This window comes from Pristiophorus japonicus, unplaced genomic scaffold (genome assembly GCF_044704955.1).
Source record: "Pristiophorus japonicus isolate sPriJap1 unplaced genomic scaffold, sPriJap1.hap1 HAP1_SCAFFOLD_464, whole genome shotgun sequence".
Classification (NCBI taxonomy): domain Eukaryota; kingdom Metazoa; phylum Chordata; class Chondrichthyes; family Pristiophoridae; genus Pristiophorus; species Pristiophorus japonicus.
Genome location: NW_027254368.1, coordinates 436,583 through 458,517, shown reverse-complemented (window position 1 = coordinate 458,517; position 21,935 = coordinate 436,583). Strand labels below are relative to the sequence as shown.

Sequence of the window (21,935 nt, the reverse complement as noted above, 5' to 3'; positions counted from 1 at the left end):
TATTTCATGGAATACAGCACAGAAACAGGCCATTCGGCCCAACTGGTCCATGTCGGCGTTTAAACTCCACACGACCCTCCTCCCACTCTATCAACATATCCTCCTATTCCTCTACAGTGAGGAGTTCCACAGTCACTGGTTGCCTTCTGGTGCCCGTCCAAAGGGCCAATGTGTGAGGGTATGCAGTGATTGTTGGCAGCCTATTCAACCTTGGGGGCATCACAGTCCAAAACAACGCCCCCTTTGCAGACTTGGCCTTTGCTGCTGGGGTGAGTGGACAGTGATCAGTAGCAGGAGCCCAGGGCACTGAGGTTAACTGCAGTCTCCCCAACTGCAGCCCTGGATGGGATCCGCTGACAACCCCCACAGTGAGCAGCTGGAATGTGCGACCTCTCCTGCACTTGGGAGCAAGGGAGGTCAAGGGTCAGCACAGAATCAAATCAACCTTGACCCCCAGCCTCCCTCACTCAGGAGAACCAAGTTGCATTGTATCATGAAAAAAGGGGCCTTGAAAATGTCTGCTGTGTCACCCAGGTCGGGTGGCATGGTTTTAATGTTTATGTTTTTGCAGGTAAACTCAAAAGAGTTGCATTGTATCATGACGTCTGTACTCTTCATGACGTCAACACGTTCCAGCGCGCGTCACCCTCGGCCGCCCGCCCACTGTTCCCGCGGTCTCACTCCCCATTGGTCGGGAGCTCCCGTCAATCAGGCCGTGGTCCCGGGTAACGTGCCGCTCGAGTGCGCACGCCGCCCAACGGCCGGAGGCGGAGAGAAGATTCCGGAGCGGGGAGGAGGAGGAAGGGGCGGCGGCGCAGGGGAGCCCCGGGACTGGCGGGGAGGCTTTCTAAACACCCGGGGTAGGCCTCAGGCCCCCAACAACAACCTGCGGCTCCGGCGTTTGCCCCGAGCTCGAGTGGGTCAGACCCTTCGGGGAGGCGGGAGGAGATTGTGGGGGCGGCGGAGGGTGTGGACCCGCGGGTGGGCCGGGGAGCTTCACCCACACCCGCTGTAGGCCTCAGGCCCCAATCACAGCCCACAGGCTGAGCCCGGCTTTGTCCCCCCCGCGGTGACAGGCCCAGGGGCTGGCTCACTCTGGCTGCCTGCCTCTCCTCCTCCGTCAGGGAAGGAGGGAGAGAGAAAACGGGCAACTCGGGGCCAGTTAGTCTGACATCAGTCCTGGGGGGAAATGCTGCAATCCATTACTACACAAGTGTAACAGGGCACTGAGAAAATCAGGCTCTGAGTCTGCACTCAACATGGTCTTGTGGGAGGGAAATCGTCTTTAATACATTTATTAAGCTTTTTGAGGATGTCAGCAGCAGGGTGGATGAAGGGGAACCAGTGACTGTAATGTTGCAGGATTTCTAAAACACATTTGATGTGCCACATAAAATGCTAATTGAGATCTCACGGAGTCGGGGGTAATATATTAGCACGGATAGAGGATTGGTTAACGGACAGAGAGTCGGGATACACGGACCATGTTCCGGTTGGCAGGCTGTAACTAGTGGGGTACTGCAAGGATCGGTCAGCTTTGGTCTTAGCTTTGCTTTGGCCTCAGCTAATTACAATCTGTATTAAAGACTTGCATGAAGGGATCAAGTACAATGTATCCAAGTTTGCTGACGATACAAAGCCAGGTGGGAAAGTACGCTGTGAGGAGGACGCAAAGAGCCTGCAAAGGGATCATGGACCTGTCAAGTGAGTGGGCAATAAGGTGGCAGATGGAGGAGTATAATGTGGGGAAATGTGAGGTTATTTACTTTGGTAGGAAGAATAGAAAAACAGAATATTTTTTAAATGGTGAAAAACTAATAAATGTTAGTGTTCAGAGAGATTTAGGTGTCCTCGTACAGGAAACACAGAGCGCTGGCATGCAGGTACGGCAAGCAATCAGGAAGGCATGTGGGCCTTTATTGCCAGGGGTACAAGAGTAAGGAAGTCTTGCTACAATTGTACAAGGCCTTGGTGAGACCACACCTGCAGTACTGTGCACAGTTTTGGTCTCCTTATCTGAGGAAGGATATCCTTGCCTTAGAGTGCAATGAAGGTTCACCAGATTGATTCCCGGGATGGGGGGATCCTCCTATGAGGAGGGATTGAGCAGTATGGGCCTATACTCTCCGGAGTTTAGAAGAATAAGAGGGGATCTCATTGAAACATGTAAAATTCTGAGGGGGACTGACAGGGTAGATGCTAAGAGGTTGTTTCCCTGGACTGGAGAGTCTCCAAATAGGGCCCACAGTCTCAGAATAAGGGAGTCGGCCATATAAGACTGAGATGAGGAGGAATTTCTTCGCTCAGAGGGTTGTAAATCTTCGGAATTCTCCACCCCAAAGGGCTGTGGGTGTTGAGTATATTCAAGACTGAGATATATAGATTGTTGGACTCTGGGGGAATCAAGGGATACGGAGATCAGGCAGGAAAGTGGAGCTGAGGTTGAAGATCAGCCATGATCATAGTGAATGGTGGAACAGGCCTGAGGGACCGTATGGCTAATTCTTGTGGTCTTTTGTCTTGTCGGTGCCCGGATGGCCCTGGAGAGGGAACATGCGGTGTGCACTGGTTCCTTGATGCCTTCCGTGACCGGTGGCACCTCAGGGTACGGAGTATCTCATACACACTGGGAACAACATTCTGGTTTATTTGGGAAGGTGCCCTTTGCTTTTGTTGCTTATTTTGCTGCCTTTTAATTCGATTGGATCACATGTTTGTGGGAACAAGAGAGGAAAGAATATTCCATGGAAGCTGGAATTGTCTGTTTTGATTTTCGGCCCAGGACTTAGTGATGACTTTTGTGAACTCTTTTACAGGGAATTAGAAGGGGAGGATTTACAGACAGGAAACTCAAACCAAACCAAATCTGACGGAGTCACTCAATTCATCAGGACCTGAATATCATCGGTCTTTGAAAGTGGAAGAAGAAATGTTTGCCTGTTCTGCCTGTGGGAAAAGATTTCAAATATCAGTGTGACTGGAAAAGCACCGAGACACACACACCCGAATGAGATTGTTCCAGTGCACTGACTGTGGAAAGAGCTTTAACCAGTTACACAGCCTGAAAAAACATCGCACCATTCACAGTGGGGAGAAACCGTACACATGTTCTGTGGGGACCAGGCTTCAACTGATCGTCCAACCTGGAGAGACACACGGACACCCCGCACCATGGAGAAACCGTGGAAATGTGGGGACTGTGGGAAGAGATTCAATTACCCATCCCTGTTGGAAACTCATCGCTACAGTCACACCGGGGAGAGGTCGTTCTGCTCAGAGTGTGGGAAGGGATTCACTCGCTCATCCACCCTTTCGGCACACCAGCGTCACTGACACCACGTGGACTGGGAAAGTATGTTAAAGGGTAAGACTATAGAAATGCAGTGGCAAACATTTAAGGAGATATTTCATAACTCTCAGCAAAGATTTATTCGTGAGAAATAAAGATGCTTCGAGAAGGCTGAACCATCCCTGGCTAACTAAGGAAGTAAAGGATGGCATCAAATTGAAAAAAAGGCGAACAATGTTGTGTAGGACAGTGGAAGGCCAGAGGTTTGGGAAATTGTTAGAAACCAGCAAAGGACGACTAAAAAAAATGATGACAGGGAAGATAGCAGTTGAGAGCAAACTGGAAAGAAATATCAGTAAGAGCTTCTACAGGTATATAAAAAGGAACCAAGTAGCTAAAGTAAACATTGGTCCTTTAGAGGATGAGACTGGAGAATTAATATTGGGAAACACGGAAATGGCAGAGATTTTGAACAAATATTTTGTATTGGTCTTCACGGTAGAGGACACTAAAAACATCCCAACAGTTGATGATCAAGGAGCTATTGTGGTGGTGAGGGGTGGGGGGAGGGGGGACTTAAAACAGTCACTATCACTAGAGATAAAGTACTCAGCAAACTAATGGGACTAAAGGTGGACAAGTCCCCTGGACCTGATGACATCCTCGGGTCTTAAAAGAAGTGGCTGCAGAGATAGTGGATGCATTGGTTGTAATCTACCAAAATTCCCTGAATTCTGGAAAGGTCCCAGCGGACTGGAAAACCGCAAATGTTACATTCCTATTTAAGAGACGGAGACAGAAAGCAGGAAACTATAGACCAGTTCGCCTACCATGTCATTGGGAAAATACTGGAGCCCATCATTAAGGAAGTAGCAGCAGGACATTTAGAAAATCATATTGCAGTCAAGCAGAGTCAGCATGGTTTTATGAAAGGGAAATCATGTTTGACAAAGTTGCTGGAGTTGTTTGAGGATGTAACGAGCAGAGTGGATAAAGGAGAACCCGTTCATGTCATACATTTGGATTTCCAGAAAGCATTCGATAAGGTGCCACACAAAAGGTTACTGCACAAGCTAAGAACTCACGGGGTTAGGGGTAATATATTAGCATGGATAGAGGATTGGTTAACTAACAGAAAACAGAGAGTTAGGATAAATGGGTCATTTTCAGGTTGGCAAACTGTAACTAGTGGTGTGCAGGGATCAGTGCAGGGGCTTCAACTATTTATAATTTATATTAATGACTTGGATGAAGGGACTTGGTGTAATGCAGCCAAATTTGCTGCTGATACAAAGATAGGTGGAAAGCAAGTTGTGAGGAGGACGCAAAGAATCTACAAAGGGATTTGGATAGGCTCAGTGAGTGGGCAAAAATCTGGCAGATGGACTATAATGTGGTAAAATGTCAGGTTATCCCCTTTGGTAGGAAAAATTAAAAAAATTATTATTTAAATGAGGACGATTACAAAATGCTGTAATACAAAGAGATCTGGGCGTTCTTATACATGAAATGCAAAAAGTTAGCATGCAAGTACAGCAAACAATCAGGAAGGCAAATGGAATGCTGGCCTTTATTGCAAGGGGGATGGAGTATAAAAGTAGGGAAGCCCTGCTTCACCTGTACAGGGCGTTGGTAAGACCACAGCTGGAGTACTGCGTGCACTTTTGGTCTGGACTTGTCTCTATTCCTGTGCTGAGGAGATTGCTACACCAGATGGGAGGGGCAACATTTGGGGACACTGATTCCCCACCAATTCCCATTCCCCTTCTTGTGGATAATGGAGGGGCCACTGTGTGTAATGTGCAAGTCAAGAATTGTCAGCCAGCTCTTTCTAATTGGAGATGTTCTTCAGTGGAAACTTTCATACTATTGTAGATTTTGTACCAAAGATCAACTTAGGATTAAAGTAAAAGTTCATAATTTTATTGCAAACTAAATTTCTGTTGAGAGTCGCTGAATTAAGGGGAAAGATAACACAGCGTTTCTTAAATGGACACTGCAGCCCCAAGAACACAATCAGCAATATATCCAGAATATTAAAGTCCAGCCCAGTTATAGGGTTATTAACATCAGCAGAAACAAACTCCAACTGTCAGAATGAACGTGGTTCAGTCGGGATGTGATTAACAGCAGCAATAACAACAGATTCCAACTCCTGCAGTCACTTGTGAACTCGCTGATGTGTCAGCAGGTCGGAATACCGAGTGAATCCCTTCCCACACTCCGAGCAGATGAACGGTCTCTCCCCAGTGTGAACTCTCTGGTGAGTTACAAGTTGGGAAGACCCAGTGAATCCCTTCGCCCACACAGGGAAGATGAACGGCCTCTCCCCAGTGTGACTGCGTCGATGAATTTCCAGCTCTCACGGTTTTCTGAATACCTTCCCACAGTCCCCACATTTCCATGGTGCGGGTATCCTTGTGACTCTCCATGGTTGGACAATCAGTTGTGAATGGTGCGATGATTTTTCAGGCTGTGTAACTGGATAAAGCACTTTCCACAGGCAGTGCACTGAACACTCTCACTCGGGTGTGTGTGTCTCGGTGCCTTTCCAGTCACACTGATGTTTGAAATCTTTTCCCACAGACAGAACAGACAAACATTTCTCCTTCCACTTTCAGAGGCCGATGATATTCAGGTCCTGATGCATCGATTGACTCCGTCAGATCTTGACGTGATGTTTGGTTTGTGTTTCCTGTCTGAAAATATCCCCTTCTAACACGCTGTAAAAGGAGATAACAAAACTCATCACTGTCAGTACAAGACAGAAATTCAGAATAGACACATCTAGTTTCCATAGAACATTCTTTCCTCTCTTGCACTTCCAAACCTGTAAATCCCTGTCCCACACATTGTCCCTCCTGCTGTGCTGAAATCCAAATCAACACACATTTCTAGACTGTTTCTCCTCCACTCCCAGTTTTCACCACCAATTCTGTCTGGGTTCAGGTCTACACTCACTGGTTCCCCTCCCCCTCCTTCGCTGAAGGAACAGTGCAGATGGAGCTTTACTCTATCTTACCCTTGCTGTACCTGCCCTGGGAGTGTATGATGCGACAGTGTAGAGGGAGCTTTACTGTGTATCTGGCTCTTGCTGTATCAACATGGGAATGTTTGATGGGACAGTGTAGAGAGAGCTTTCCTCGATATCTAACCCTTGCTGTACCTGCCCTGGGGATTCTTGCTAGGATAATGTAGAGGGATCTTTGCTTTGTATTTAACACGAGCTGTCCCATCCCTGGGAGTTTTTGAATGGTCCAGTGTAGAGGGAGCTTTACTCTGTATCTAACCCGTGCTGTACCAGCCGTGGGTGTTTTTCACGGACCAGGGTACTAGGAGCTTTACTCTATCTAAATGATGCTATACTTGCCCTGTGAGTTTTTGATGGTAATTGCAGAGCAAGCTTTGCTCTATCTCAACTGTGCTGTACCTGCCCTGGGAGTGATTGATGGGAAGGTATAGAGTGAGATTTTCTCTATCTAACCCGTGCTGTACCTGCCCTGGGAGTGATTGATGGGAAGGTATCGAGGGAGATTTTCTCTATCTAACCCGTGCTGTACCTGCCCTGGGAGTGATTGATGGGAAGGTATAGAGGGAGATTTTCTCTATCTAACCTGTGCTGTACCTGCCCTGGGAGTGATTGATGGGAAGGTATAGAGGGAGATTTTCTCTATCTAACCCGTGCTGTACCTGCCCTGGGAGTGATTAATGGGAAGGTATAGAGGGAGATTTTCTCTATCTAACCCGTGCTGTACCTGCCCTGGAAGTGTCGAATTAGTGAGTGTAGAACATAAGCACAAACGAATATAAGAAATAGGAGCAGCAGCAGGCCATACAGCCCCTCGAGCCTGCTCCGCCACCCAACACGATCATGGCTGATCCGATCATGGACTCGGGTCCAATTCCCTGCGCTCCCTATAACCCTTTATTCCCTTATCAGTTAATAAACTGTCTATCTCTGTCTTAAATTTATTCAATGTCCCGTCTTCCACAGCTCTCTGAGGCAGCGAATTCCACAGATTTACAACCCTCAGAGAAGAAATTCCTCCTCATCTCAGTTTTAAATGGGCGGACCCTTATTCTAAGATTATGCCCCCTAGTTCTAGTCTCCCCTATCGGTGGAAACATTCTCTCTGCATCCACCTTGTCAAGCCCCCCCTCATAATTTTATGCGTTTCGATAAGATCACCTCTCATTCTTCTGAATTCCATTGAGAAGAGGCCCAAACTTCTCAACCTTTCCTCATAAGTCAGCCCCCTCATCTCCGGAATCAACCGAGTGAACCTTCTTGGAACTGCCTCCAAAGCAAATATATCCTTTCGTAAACATGGAAACCAAAACTGTACGCAGTATTCCAGGTGTGTCCTCACCAATGCCCTGTACAACTGCAGCAAGACTTCCCTGCTTTTATACTCCATTCCCTTTGCAATAAAGGCCAAGATTCCATTGGCCTTCCTGATCACTTGTACCTGCATACCAACCTTTTGTGTTTCATGCACAAGTACCCCCAGGTACCACTGTACTGCAGCACTGTGCAATTTTTCTCCATTTAAATAATAACTTGTTCTTTGATTATTTTTCTGCCAAAGTGCATAACCTCACACTTTCCAACATTATACTCCATCTGCCACATTTTTGCCCACTCACTTAGCCTGTCTATGTCCTTTTGCAGGTTTTTTGTGTCCTCCTCGCACATTGCTTTTCCTCCCATCTTTGTATCGTCAGCAAACTTGGCTCTGTTACGCTCGGTCCCTTCTTCCAAGTCATTAATATAGATTGTAAATAGTTGGGGTCCCAGCACTGATCCCTGCAGCACCCCACTAGTTAGTGATTGCCAACCCGAGAATGAACCATTTATCCCGACTCTCTGTTTTCTGTTAGTTAGCCAATTCTCTATCCATGCTAATCATCATCATAGGTAGTCCCTCGGAATCGAGGACGACTGGCTTCCGCTCTTAGAATGAGTCCTTAGGTGGTTGAACAGTCCAATACAAGAGCCACAGTCCCTGCCACGGGTGGGACAGACAGTCGTTGAGGGTAAGGGAGGGTGGGACAGGTTTGCCACACATTCTTTCCGCTGCCTGCGCTTGTTTTCTGCATCCTCTCGGCGATGAGACTTGAGGCGTTCAGCGCCCTCCCGGATGCACTTCCTCAACTTGGGGTGGTCTTTGGCCAGGGACTCCCAGGTGTCGGTGGGGATGTTGGACTTTATCAGGGAGGCTTTGAGGGTGTCCCTGTAACGTTTCCTCTGCCCACCTTTGGCTCGTTTGCCATGAAGGAGTTCCGAGTAGAGCGCTTGCTTTGGGAGTGTCATGTCTGGCATGCGGACAGTGTGGCCTGCCCAGTGGAGCTGATCAAGTGTGGTCAGTGCTTCAATGCTGGGGATGTTGGCCTGGTCGAGGACACTAATGTTGGTGCGCCTGTCCTCCCAGGGGATTTGTAGGATCTTGCAGAGGCATCGTTGGTGGTATTTCTCCAGTGATTTGAGGTGTCTACTGTAGATGGTCCATGTCTCTGAACCATACAGCAGACAAATACCCCAGCTATTTACAATATACATTAATGATTTGGATGAAGGAATTGAGTGTAATATCTCCAAATTTGCAGATGACACTAAACTGGGTGGCGGTGTGAGCTGTGAGGAGGGTGCTAAGAGGCTGCGGAGTGACTTGGACAGGTTAGGTGAATGGCCAAATGCATGGCAGATGCAGTATAATGTGGATAAATGTGAGGTTTGGGGGCAAAAACATGAAGACGGAATATTATCTGAATGGTGGTAGATTAGGAAAAGGGGAGGTGCAACGAGACCTGGGTGTCATGGTACATCAGTCATTGAAAGTTGGCATACAGGTACAGCAGGTGGTGAAGAAGGCAAATGGTGTGTTGGTCTTCATAGCTCGGGATTTTGAGAATATGAGCAGGGAGGTCTTACTGCAGTTGTACAGGGCCTTGGTGAGGCCTCACCTGGAATATTGTTTTCAGTTTTGGTCTGCGAATCTGAGGAAGGATGTTCTTGCTATTGAGGGAGTGCAGCGAAGGTTCACCAGACTGATTCCCGGGATGGCTGGACTGACATATGAGGAGAGACTGGATCGACTAGGCCTTTATTCACTGGAGTTTAGAAGGATGCGAGGGGATCTCATAGAAACATATAAAATTCTGACGAGACTGGACAGGTTAGATGCAGGCAGAATGTTCCCGATGTTGGGGAAGTCCAGAACCAGGGGACATAGTCTGAGGATAAGGGGTAGGCCATTTAGGACTGAGATGAGGAGAAACTTCTTCACTGAGAGTTGTTAACCTGTGGAATTCCCTACCGCAGAGAGTTGTTGATGTTAGTTCCTTAGATATATTCAAGAGGGAGTTAGATATGGCCCTTACGGCTAAAGGGATCAAGTGGTATGGAGAGAAAGCAGGAAATGGGTACTGAGGTGAATGACCAGCCATGGTCTACTCCTGGACCTATTTTCTACATTTGTATGTTTCTATGTATCTATCCCATGCTGTACCTGCCCTGGAAGTGTCTGATGGGAGAGTGTAGAGAGAGCTTAGCTCTGTATCCAACCCTTGCTGTACCTACCCTGGAAGTATCTAATGGACTATGCATTCCAGATTGCAACAACTCGCTGCTTATACAATGTTTCCTCATATCGCCTCTGCCCCTTTTGCCAATTACCTGAACTCTGTGTCCTCAGGTTACTGACGCTTCTGCCACAGGAAAGTGTTTCTCCTTATTTAGTCTATTAAAACTGTTCATGATTTTGAACACTCTATCAAATCTCCTCTTAACCTTTTCTGTTCCAAGGAGAATAACCGCAGCTTCTCCAGTATCTCCACATAACAGATCCCTCATCCTTGGTACCATTCGAATAAATCTCTTCTGCACCCTCTCTAAGGTGTAGACATCCTTCTGAAAGTGTGGTGCCACAATTGAACACAATGTGCCAGCTGAGGCCGAACCAGTGTTTTATAAAGGTTTAGTATAACTAAACATCAAATGCTGATGTTTGTGTGATGGGGTTTAGACGGGCGAGGTTTATCCAGTCAGTTGGATGTGAGCTGAAACATTTACACTTGGAGCGGAGAGCCAGGGACACGCTGTGTAACCGGGCACAGACACTCTGCACAGCCCACACATCACTTGTTTCCCACTTGGACCAAAAGGAATATATTAATTGCAACAATTCATTTGATTTGACTTTAAATAGTTTTGTTTATAAATGTAATCGTGCTTCTCTAATTTTATTTCTTAACTCAGATTCACAGCCTCATTTCATTTCTTCCTCTGAGCCCCTCAACTTCAACTGGCAGCGGAATGTTGGCGAGTGGTGATTGATTGCCCTGGGAACCAACAGGAAGAGAGTTCAGAGGCGGGAGGGTCAAGGGAGCAGCGTGTTCTGCAACCAATCGCGGGGCTTGAGGGGTGGATTCTGAGTCGGCCTGTCAGGTGAGTCTGTGTGAACCTCTGTTAAACAATTTATCTTTTAAAAGTTAAATCAAGATTCAGTCACTTCAGTGCCAAGTGGACCAGGTGTTTACACGTCATTCATTTCCCTCATGTCACTGTTAGTTAAAGGGACAGAGATTGATCTCTCATTATGCATCTTTAGTACTTAAACAAAAATCCTTCCTGTTACAAAAATCCTTCCTGTTACTAGTGAGTCACATTCTGCACTGGGGGAGATGGCTGGTGGCTTCAGCCTTTAAAATACTCCTCCTCTTGTTCAAATCCCTGCAAGGCCTCGCCTCTCCCTATCTCTGTAACCTCCTCCAGCCCACAAACCCTCTTAATAAGGAGAACCAATTTTCAGTGCCAGAAGGGCCGGTAACCAGAGGACACGGACTTAAGGTGTTTGGCAACATAGCCGGAACCAATATCCTCATGGTGGGGTTTGGTAGTGTGGTTGAGGAGTGTTTAAATTATTTGGCAGGAGGATGGGAACCTGAGAATGGATTCAGAATGGAGAGAAGCAAAGCTGAAATTGGAAATCAAAAAAGTATAAAGTGAATTTGGAATACAGAGGAAACAAGGGCTATAAAATAGACGACAAGGCAGTTTGGCAGTGCTTAATGGTATATTCTTCAATGCAAGGAGTCATGGGAATAAGGCAGATGAGCTGAGAGCACAGATAGACACGAGGGAGTATAATATAACTATTACTGAGACATGGCTGAAAGGGCAAGTATGGCAGCTCAACATTCCTGGTTACAGGGTTTTCAGACGGGATAGAGACGGGGATAAAAATGGAGGGGGGGTGGTCGCAGTATTGATTAAAGAAACAATTACAGCTGTGAGGAGGGATGATATGTCAGAAGGATCATCAACTGAGGCCACATGGGAGAACTGAAGAACAAAAAAGGGGCAGTCACACTGCTGAGGATGTATTATAGACCCCCAAACAGTCAGAGGGAGCCAGAAGAGCAAATATGTCGGCACATTTCTGACAGGTGCAAAAACAATAGGGCAGTAATAGTTGGGGATTTCAACTGCCCTAATATTAACTGGAATAGAATTAGTGTGAATGGTATAGAGGGTGCGGAATTTCTAAAATGGATTCAGGAGAACTTTTTAGCCAGTATGTAACAAGTCCAACAAGAGAGGGGGTGGTTCTGGACTTTGTTTTAGGGAATGAAGCTGGGTAGGTGGAAGAGGTATCAGTGGGACAACATTTTCGTGGTAGTGATCATAATTCAATTGGATTTAGGGTAGTTATGGAAAAGGACAAAGATAGACCAGGAATCATCCTCATAGGCAGTCCCTCGGAATCGAGGAAGACTTGCTTCCATTCCCAAAGTGAGTTCTTTGATGGCTGAACAGTCCGTTATGAGAGCCACAGACCCTGTTACAGGTGGGACAGCCATTCGTCGAGGGAAGGGGTGGGTGGGGCTGGTTTGCCGCGCGCTCCTTCCGCTGCCTGCGCTTAACCTCTTCACGCTCTGCATTGAGACTCGAAGAGCTCAATGCCCTCCCGGATGCACTTTCTCCACGGGCGGTCTTCGGCCAGGGTCTCCCAGGTGTCAGTGGTGATGTCGCACTTTACCAGTGAGGCTTTGAGGGTGTCCTTATAACGTTTCCGCTGCCCACCTTTGGCTCGTTTACCATGAAGGAGCACCGCATAAAGCATTTGCTTCGGGAGTCTCATATCTGGTATACGAATTATGTGGCCTGCCCAGCGAAGTTGATCGAGTGTGGTCAGTGCTTCAATATTGGGGATGTTAGCCTGGATGAGGACACTGATGTTGGTGCGTCTGTCCTCCCAGGGGATTTGCAGGATCTTGCGGAGACATCATAGGTGATAAAGCTCCAACGACTTGAGGTGCCTCCTATACATCGTCCATGCCTTAGACCCATACAGGAGGGCGGGTATTACTACAGCCCTGTAGACCATGAGCTTGGTGGTAGATTTGAGGGCCTGGTCTTCAAACACACTTTTCCTCAGATGGCCGAAGGCTGCACTGGCGCACTGGAGGTGATGTTGAATCTCCAAATCAATGTCTGCCTTTGTTGATGAGAGGCTCCCGAGATATGGGAAATGGTCCACGTTGTCGAGGGCCATGCCATGAATCTTGATGATTGGAGGGAAGTGCTGTGTGGCGGGGACAGGCTGGTGGAGGACCTTTGTCTTACGGATGTTAAGTGTAAGGCCCGTGCTTTCATATGCCTCAGTGAATACATTTACTATATCCTGGAGTTCAGCCTCTGAATGTGCCCAGACGCAGGCATCGTCCACATACAGCAGCTCCACGACAGAGGTTGTGGTGATCTTGGACCTGGCCTGGAGGTGGCGTAGGTTAAACAGCTTCCCACTGGTTCTGTAGTTTAGTTCCACTCCAGCGGGGAGCTTGTTGATTGTGAGGTGGAGCATGTCAACGAGGAAGATTGAGAAGAGGGTTGGAGCGATAACGCAGCCCTGTTTGACCCCGGTCCGGACGTAAATTGGGTCTGTAATGGATCCGTTGATAAGGATCACGGCCTGCAGGTCATCGTGAAGCAGGCGAAAGATATTGACAAACTTTTGGGGGCATCCGAAACGGAGGAGGACGCTCCATAGACCCTCATGGTTGACCGTGTCAAAGGCCTTTGTAAGATCGAGAAAGGCCATGTATAAGGGCTGGCGCTGCTCCCTGCATTTTTCCTCCAGCTGTCACGCTGCAAAGATCATGTCCGCTGTGCCCCGTAGGGGACGAAATCCACATTGTCATTCCGGGAGGTGCTCCTCGGCCACAGGGAGAAGTAGATTGAGGAGAACTCTGGCAACAACTTTCCCAGTGGCTGATAGCAGGAGATTCCCCTGAAGTTGCCGCAGTCGGATTCGTCCCCTTTTTTAAAAAAAATGATCACAATCACTGCATCTCTGATCTCCCAGCATGCTCTCCCTCCAGATGAGAGAAATGAGGTAATGTATCCGCGCCATCAGTGCCTCTCCGCCATACTTTAGCGCCTCAGCAGGGATTCCATCCGCACCCGTAGCCTTGTTGTTCTTGAGCTGTTTTATGGCTTTGCCTAGCTCGTGCGACGTTGGAGTTTCACTGAGTTGGTGGCGTGTCGCATGCTGCGGGATGGAGTCGAGAACACTCAAGTCAAAGGCAGAGTCTTGATTGAGGAGATCTTCAAAGTGCTCCTTCCATCGGGCCCTGACAGCCTCGGTGTCCTTGATGAGTGTTTCCCTGTTCTTGGCCAGGAGTGGGGTAGGGCCTTGGGAGTTTGGACCGTAGGTGGCCTTGACTGCCATGAAGAATCCTCGCATACCGTGACTATCAGTCAGTTGTTGTATCTCCTGTGCTTTCTCCATCCACCACCTGTTCGTTAGATCCCGGGTTTTTTGTTGGACCTGAGACTTGCGCCATCTGTAATGTTGTTTTGCAGCTCCCGAGTTGGATTGTTGTTTGAGGCTCAGAAATGCTTTGCACTTGCGATCTATTACTTCTTCGATCTCTTGATCATTTTCATCAAACCAGTTCTGATGTTTCCTGGTTGAGTGACCAAGTGTCTCTTCACAGCCACTGGTTACAGAGACCTGGAGGGCAGACCAAGCGCTGTGGGTATTCAGCCTCTCAGGGTCATCAAGGCACGCCAGATTGGCTGTGAGGCGCTGGCTGTATAGGGCTCTCTTAGCTGGGTCTCTATATACCCCAGCATTAAGGGACAGGATATATCTTCATTTAGAAAAACACGGATTAATAAAGAACAGCCAGCATGGATTTGTTCAGGGAAGGTCGGGTCTGACTAACTTCATAGAATTTTTTGAGGAGGTAACAAAGAGGGTTGATGAGGGTAGTGCGTTTTCTGTAGTGCATATGGATTTGATAAGCTCCATAAGGCATTTGATAAGCTCCAACATTGCAGACTGGTCATGAAAGTAAAAGCCCATGGGATCCAGGGCAAAGTGGCAAGTTGGATCCAAAATTGGCTCAGAGTCAGGAGCAAAGGGTAATGGTCGATGGGTGTTTTTGTGACTGGAAGGCCATATTCAGTGGAGTTCCGCAGGGCTCAGTACTAGGTCCCTTGCTTTTTGTGGTATATATCAATGATTTAGACTTGAATGTAGGGGGTATGATTAAGAATTGCAGATGATCCTAAAATGGGCTGTGTGGTTGATAATGAAGAAGAAAGCTGTCGGCTGCAGGAAGGTATGAATGAACTGATGAGGTGGGCTGAACAGTGGCAAATGGAATTCAATCTGGAGAAGTGTGAGGTAATGCATTTGGGGAGGGTGAACAGGTAAGGGAATACACATTAAATGGTAGGACACTGAGAAGTGTAAAGGAACAAAGGGACCTTGGAGGGCATGTCCACAAATCCCTCAGGGGGTAGCAGGACAGGTAGATAAGGTGGTTAAGAAGGCATATCGAATACAAGAGCAGGAAGGTTATGCTTGAACTGTATAAAACACTAGTTAGGCCACAGCTGGAGTACTGCATGCAATTCTGGTCACCACATGACAGGAAAGATGTGATTGCACTGGAGAGGGTACAGAGGAGATTTATGAGGATGTTGCCTGGACTGGAGAATTTTAGCGATGAGGAAAGATTGGATAGGCTGGGGTTGTTTTCTTTGGAACAGAGGAGGCTGAGGGGAGACCTAATTGAGGTGTATAAAATTATGAGGGGCCTAGTTGGAGTGGATAGGAAAGACCTATTCCCCTTAGCAGAGGGTCAACAACCAGGGGGCGTAGATTTAAAGTGGTAGGAGGTTAAGAGGGTGGTGGAGGCAAAAACACTCGGAGCATTGAAAACGAATTTGGATATGCACTTGAAGTGCCGTGACCTACAAGGCCACAGACCAAGAGCTGAAACGTGGGGTTTGGCTTGATCGTGTCTGTGCCGGCCGACAAAGAACTATGGGCTGAATGGCCTCCTTCAATGCTGTAAACTTCTGTGGTTCTATGATCCTGTACGTACAGTGATGATGTTTGTAAATGATGAGAAATATAGAAGATTAAAGGGTGATCTAATTGAGGTGTTTAAGATTAAAGGAGTTGATAGGGTGGATGGAGAGAAACGATTTCCTCTGGTGGAGGAGTCCACAACAAGGGGACACAACCTTAAAATCAGAGCCAGGCCATTCAGGGTGAGGTCAGGAAGCACTTCCTCACACAAATGCTGATTGGCTGTTTCTCTTTGTTGGAGAGTCTGGAACTAGGGGTCATAGTCTCAGGATAACGGACGGCCATTTAGGACTGAGATGAGGAGAAATGTCTTCACTCAAAGGGTTGTGAATCTTTGGAATTCTCTGCCCCAAAGAGCTGTGGATGCTCAGTCGTTGAGTGTATTCAGGGCTGAGATCGATAGATGTTTGGACACTAAAGAAATCAAGGGATACGGGGATAGTGTGGAAAAGTGGAGCTGAGGTAGAAGATCAGCCTTGATCTTATTGAATGGCATAGCAGGCTCGAGGGGCTGTTTAACCCACTTCTGCTCCTATTTCTTATGCTCTTAAAGTCTAATGGAAATCTGGAACTCTGTTCCCTATAAAACGGAGGCTGGGGACCAATTGAAAATTCCAAAACTGAGATTGATAGATTGTCCTTAGGCAAGTGTATTAATGGCGATGGAACCAAGGCAGGTAGACAGAGTTAAAATACTGATCAGCCACAATCTCATTGAATGGTGGGACAGGCTCAAGGGGCTGAATGGCCTATTCCTGTTCCTATGTTCCTATTTACAGTGATGACTTTTGTAAACAGCTTTTACAGGAGATTAGAAGGGGAGGAAATGCAGACGGGATTAAACCTGGGTCCCTCCTGTTCCTATGACTGTCACACTGGGCATACCTTTACCCACTGAGCCATTGGGAGGAGGGTCCAGTGACCCTGCTGGAAAATGCACATGTGAGGCCCCAAGTGAGGACAGTGGAACAGCCTGTCGACACTCACTGTCGAGGTTCACACATAGAGATTGGGCACATGGGTCACATATTGGAGAGAAACTGGTGATTGTAGAACTGAACCCGGCCAGAGTCAGCACCTTCAGGGGAGGAGAGGGAGGGGAACCAGTGAGTGCAGAACTGAACCCAGCCAGAGTCAGCACCTTCAAGGGAGGAGAGGGAGGGGAACCAGTGAGTGTAGAACTGAACCCAGCCAGAGTCAGCACCTTCAGGGGAGGGGAACCAGTGAGTGTAGAACTGAACCCAGCCAGAGTCAGCACCTTCAGCTGAGGAGAGGAGAGAAGGATAAAATAATAAGAATTTGTGCAATGTGCCTTGTGCCTTGCTCTCTCCCTGGATCCTGAAACTACTGAACTCACTCTTCCTCATCTGAAGTCTGCAGGCTCTAAAACTGAAGCTTGGTGTCCCTCAGTCCCGACTCCTTGATTTACCTCCCCTTCTCTCCTCCTCTTTCCCCCTGGGTTATGTTCCACACTCTGACCTTGGGCCTTCCCCAGGGATTCTCAGTATGAACAGGAGGGATGTGTGTTGAGACAGGATGTCCCAGCTCTCCACCTTTTAAAGGGACAAGGAGAGGACCAGCTGGGCTGAATGGCCCTGCTTTATGACATCACTGCAGTGCCTAGCAACCAACCTCCCTGAGCCCTGCTCATTATGGGCTGGGTTTAGTGTTTGATGGGACAGTGTAGAGGGAGCTTTACTCTGTATCTAACCCGTGCTGTACCTGCCCTGGAAGTGTTTAAGAACATAAGAAATAGGAGCAGGGGTAGGCCATTTGGTCCCTTGAGCCTGCTCCGCCATTCAATATCATGGCTGATCTGATCATGGACTCAGCTCCACTTCCCTGTCCGCTCCCCATAACCCTTTATTCCCTTATCGCTCAAAAATCTGTCTATTTCCGCCTTTAATATATTCAATGACCTAGCCGCCACAGCTCTCTGGGGCAGAGAATTCCATGGATTTACAACCCTCTGAGAGAAGAAATTTCTCCTCATCTCAGTTTTAAAAGGGCGGCCCCTTATTCTAGGTCTATGTCCCCTAGTTTTAGTTTCCCCTATGAATGGAAATATCCTCTCTCCATCCACCTTCTCGAGCCCCCTCATTATCTTATAAGTTTTAATAAGATCACCTCTGATTCTTCTGAACTCCAATGAGTTAAGGCCCAACCTACTCAACCTATCCTCATAAGTCAACCCCCTAATCTCTGGAATCAACCCAGTGAACCTTCTCTGAACAGCCTCCAATGCAAGTATATCCTTCCTTAAATACAGAGACCAAAATATATGAAGGTTAAAATCACCTATGATTATTGCTGTTCCTTTTTTACAAGTCTCCATTATTTCTTGATTTATACTCCATCCAATCATGTAGCTACTGTTAGGGGCCTATAGACTACGTCCACCAGTGACTTTTTCCCTTTATTATTCCTTCTCACCACCCAAACTGATTCAACCTCTTGATCCTCTGAGCCAATATCGTTTCTCTCTAACGCACTGATCCCATCCTTTATTAACAGTGCTACCCCACCTCCTTTTCCTTTCTGTCTGTCCTTCCGAATTGTCAAATACCCCTGAATATTTTGTTCCCAGTCCTGGTCACCTTGCAACCATGTCTCTGTAATGGCTATCAGATCATACCTATTTGTATTTATTTGTGCCGTCAACTCATCTATTTTGTTACGAATGCTACATGCATTTAGACAAAGAGCTTTTCAATTTTTTTTTATCCTTTTGTCTTGCTTGTTTCCTCTGACTTCAAATTCACTTTCTACTTGTTTGATGGGACAGTGTAGAGGGAGCTTTACTCTGTATCTAACCTGTGCTGTACCTGGTCTGGGTGTGTTTGATGGGACAGTGTAGAGGGAGCTTTACTCTGTACCTGACCAGAACATGTTTCAGGCACACACTCGGTGTTCAGAATACCCATAGAATACAGTGTCGACGTGAACCCAGCCAGAGTAGCACCTTCAGGGGAGAGAGGGGAACCAGTGAGTGTGGAATTGAACCCAGCCAGAGTCAGCATCTTCAGGGGAGGAGAGGGAGGGGAACCAGTGAGTGTGGAACTGAACCCAGCCAGAGTCAGCACCTTCAGGGGAGGAGAGGGAGGGGAACCAGTGAGTGTGGAACTGAACCCAGCCAGAGTCAGCACCTTCAGGGGAGGGAAAAAACAGCGAGAAGAAAGAAATGATGGAGATGGTGCGATGGGTTTGGGTTTCAGCTCCGGGAGGAGGGAGAGTGTGTGGGATGGGGATTTATAGCTTTGGGGCAACGAGAGGAAAAAATGTTCCCTCGAAAGTCGAATTGTCTGTTCTGAATTTCTATCCTGCCCTTTCAGTAGTGAGTTTTGTAAACTCCTTTTACAGGGTGTTAGAAGGGGAGGATTTACAGACGGGGAATTGGAACCAAACATCACGTCAAGATCTGACAGAGTCACTCGATGTATCAGGACCTGAATATCATCGGCCTTTGAATGTGGAAGGAGAAATGTTTGTCTGTTCTGTCTGTGGCAATAGATTTCAAACATCAGTGTGACTGGAAAAGCACCGAGACACACACACCCGAGTGAGAGTGTTCCAGTGCACTGCCTGTGGAAAGAGCTTTAACCAGTTACACAGCCTGAATAAACATCGCACCCTTCACAGTGGGGAGAAACCGTACACGTGTTGTGTGTGTGGACGAGGCTTCAACTGATCGTTCAACCTGGAGAGACACAAGGACATCCACATAATGGAGAAACCATGGGAATGTGGGGACTGTGGGAAGGGATTCAGTTACCCGTCTGAGCTGGAAATTCATTGACGCAGTCACACTGGGGAGAGGCCGTTCACCTGCTCCGTTTGTGGGAAGGGATTCAGTGATTCATCCACCCTGCTGAAACACCAGCGAGTTCACACCGGGGAGAGGCCGTAGACCTGCTCCGTGTGTGGGAAGGCATTCACTCAGTCATCCAGCCTGCTGAGACACCAGCGAGTTCACATTGGGGAGAGGCCGTTCACCTGCTCTGAATGTGGGAAGCGATTCACTACATCATCCGACCTGCTGAGACACCAGCGAGTTCACATTGGGGAGAGGCCGTTCACCTGCTCTGAATGTGGGAAGCGATTCACTACATCATCCGACCTGCTGAGACACCAGCGCGTTCACAAGTGACTGCAGGGTTTGTATTCTGCTGTGAATCACATTGTCAGAATGAACACAGCTCAGTCCCAATCGGGCTGTGTTTCCCGGTAACTGGAGTTTAATTTTCTGGATATCTGACAAATAAATCAGCTTTGGTTCCAATACACAGTATGTCCATTCCTTGATTTCTTCAATATAAGAGGAGAATCATTGTTGTCCTGTTACCAACTGTTCCTTTTTTGGAACTTTTCTCCTTCATTTAACAAAGACCTGTCCTTATGTAGCACCTCACATGACCTCAGGGTGTCCCAAAGTGCTTTACAGCCAATGAAGTGCAACAACACTGTTATCGAGAAAGATTTTCCCTTAGGGCAACGGCACCTATAGCATAGATGTTGGAACGAAAAATGTAATTGTAGTATTAAATGCATGTGTAAAATGTATAAAGATGGCTCCTTGTGGTTTAGCAAAGCCCCAAGGGATTTCAGTCAGCAAACAGAGGCTGCATTCTTAGTTACTGATAACTGCTGTTTTCTCACGCAGGGATACACATGAGCTCTGCAGATGTTCTTAATCATCGGGCTAATAGGCCCCAGACGAGACGTCCCGGTCCATGTTAGAACAATACGACTCTGTAACAGGACTAAGATAAGGAGACTGCCCAAAGACAGCACCCAAGGACAGTACGATAAGGGAGGGGCCCAGACCATGTCACAAGACCATGAATAATCCTTAGTAACACATGAGACAATCACGCAGTCACATAATGGTTAGAGACCACTTCTATTGGTCTATTTGAATCTATATGTAATCTATAATCAATATAATTGTATAGTGTCTGGCCGAAATGGTCTGATGTAACTGTAGTAAACTGTTATAAAACATATAAAAATCCATGAAACCCTTTGTTCGGCGGAGAGAGGTACCTGGACCCACCAGTTGCTTCATCTCCCCGCCGGTGTAATAAACCGTTTTGATGTATGGACCGACCCTGAGTGACGAGTGATTCTTGGAAGGTACATTCGCGCTAACAACTCCAAAGTTATTTGAAGTGCATTCACTGTTGTAGTATAGGAAATGCAGCAGATGATTTACACGCAGCAGATGATTTACACACAGCAAGCTGCCATGAACAGCAATGGCCAATAATCTGTTTGAGTGATATTAGTTCAGAGCTGATGGGGCCTCGGTTGAACGACTCATCTGAAAGATGGCAACACTGACAGTGCAGCAATCCTGTGCTGTACCTGCCCTGGGAGTGTTTGATGGGACAGTGTAGAGGGAGCTTTACTCTGTATCTAACCCCGTGCTGTACCTGCCCTGGGAGTGTTTGCTGGGACAGTGTAGAGGGAGCTTTACTCTGTATCTAACCCCGTGCTGTACCTGCCCTGGGAGTGTTTGCTGGGACAGTGTAGAGGGAGCTTTACTCTGTATCTAACCCGTGCTGTACCTGACTGGAGAGTGTTTCAGGCAGACACTTGGTGCTCAGAATACACTATTCCATGGCAGTGACATCCATCACCTCGATGAGAACAAAATTTAACCCAAAGATAAGAGAAACCCATCAGTCCCTCCCCTGGACACAGATCCGGAGGGACAGTGAGTGTCCTGAACATTAGTGTGTTCGATAGTTCCTCTCTGGGTCTGAGCCTTTGGGTGATGATTTGAATTTGATGCCCTCGAGTTACTGACTCACCGACTGGTGGAAATAGTTTTTCCTCATTTACCTGATCAAACTTTGAACAGCTCCCTCAGATCTCCAATTCCCCTTTGTTCTAATGAAAAGAGCCCCAGTTTCTCCAATCTCCCCTGATAACTAAAGCCTCTCTTCCCTGGTATCATCTCAGTGAATCTCTCTGCACTCTCTCCATGGCCTCGACATCCTTCCTGGTGTAAGATCCCCAAAACCTGACACAATATTCGAACTGCAGCCTAACCAATGATTTGTGCAGGTTTACATGCCCTCTGCCCTTTTGTACTCCACACCCCTATTTATAAAACCTTGGATCCCATGTGCTGTTTAACCACTTTATCAACTTATCCTCCTACTTTTAAAGATTTGTCTAACTGAAGACCTTGTAGGTTTTAGAGATATTAACATAACATGACTAAAACACATTGACATAAACTGGCTGATATA

The 21,935-nt window shown here is 47.3% G+C and overlaps 1 long non-coding RNA gene across 2 annotated transcripts; it reads left to right on the top strand.

Annotated features, from left to right (window-relative positions):
- The first annotated feature begins 728 nt into the window (after nucleotides 1-728).
- LOC139252411 (uncharacterized) lies at nucleotides 729-20,785 on the top strand. 2 transcript variants are annotated; one of them, XR_011591479.1, is made up of 4 exons: nucleotides 729-860; nucleotides 2,817-3,364; nucleotides 10,548-10,736; nucleotides 19,039-20,785. It is a non-coding gene; the product is annotated as an uncharacterized lncRNA (long non-coding RNA). The 2 variants fall into 2 exon arrangements; XR_011591478.1 differs by having other exon boundaries at nucleotides 729-1,704.
- Nucleotides 20,786-21,935: the final 1,150 nt, after the last annotated feature.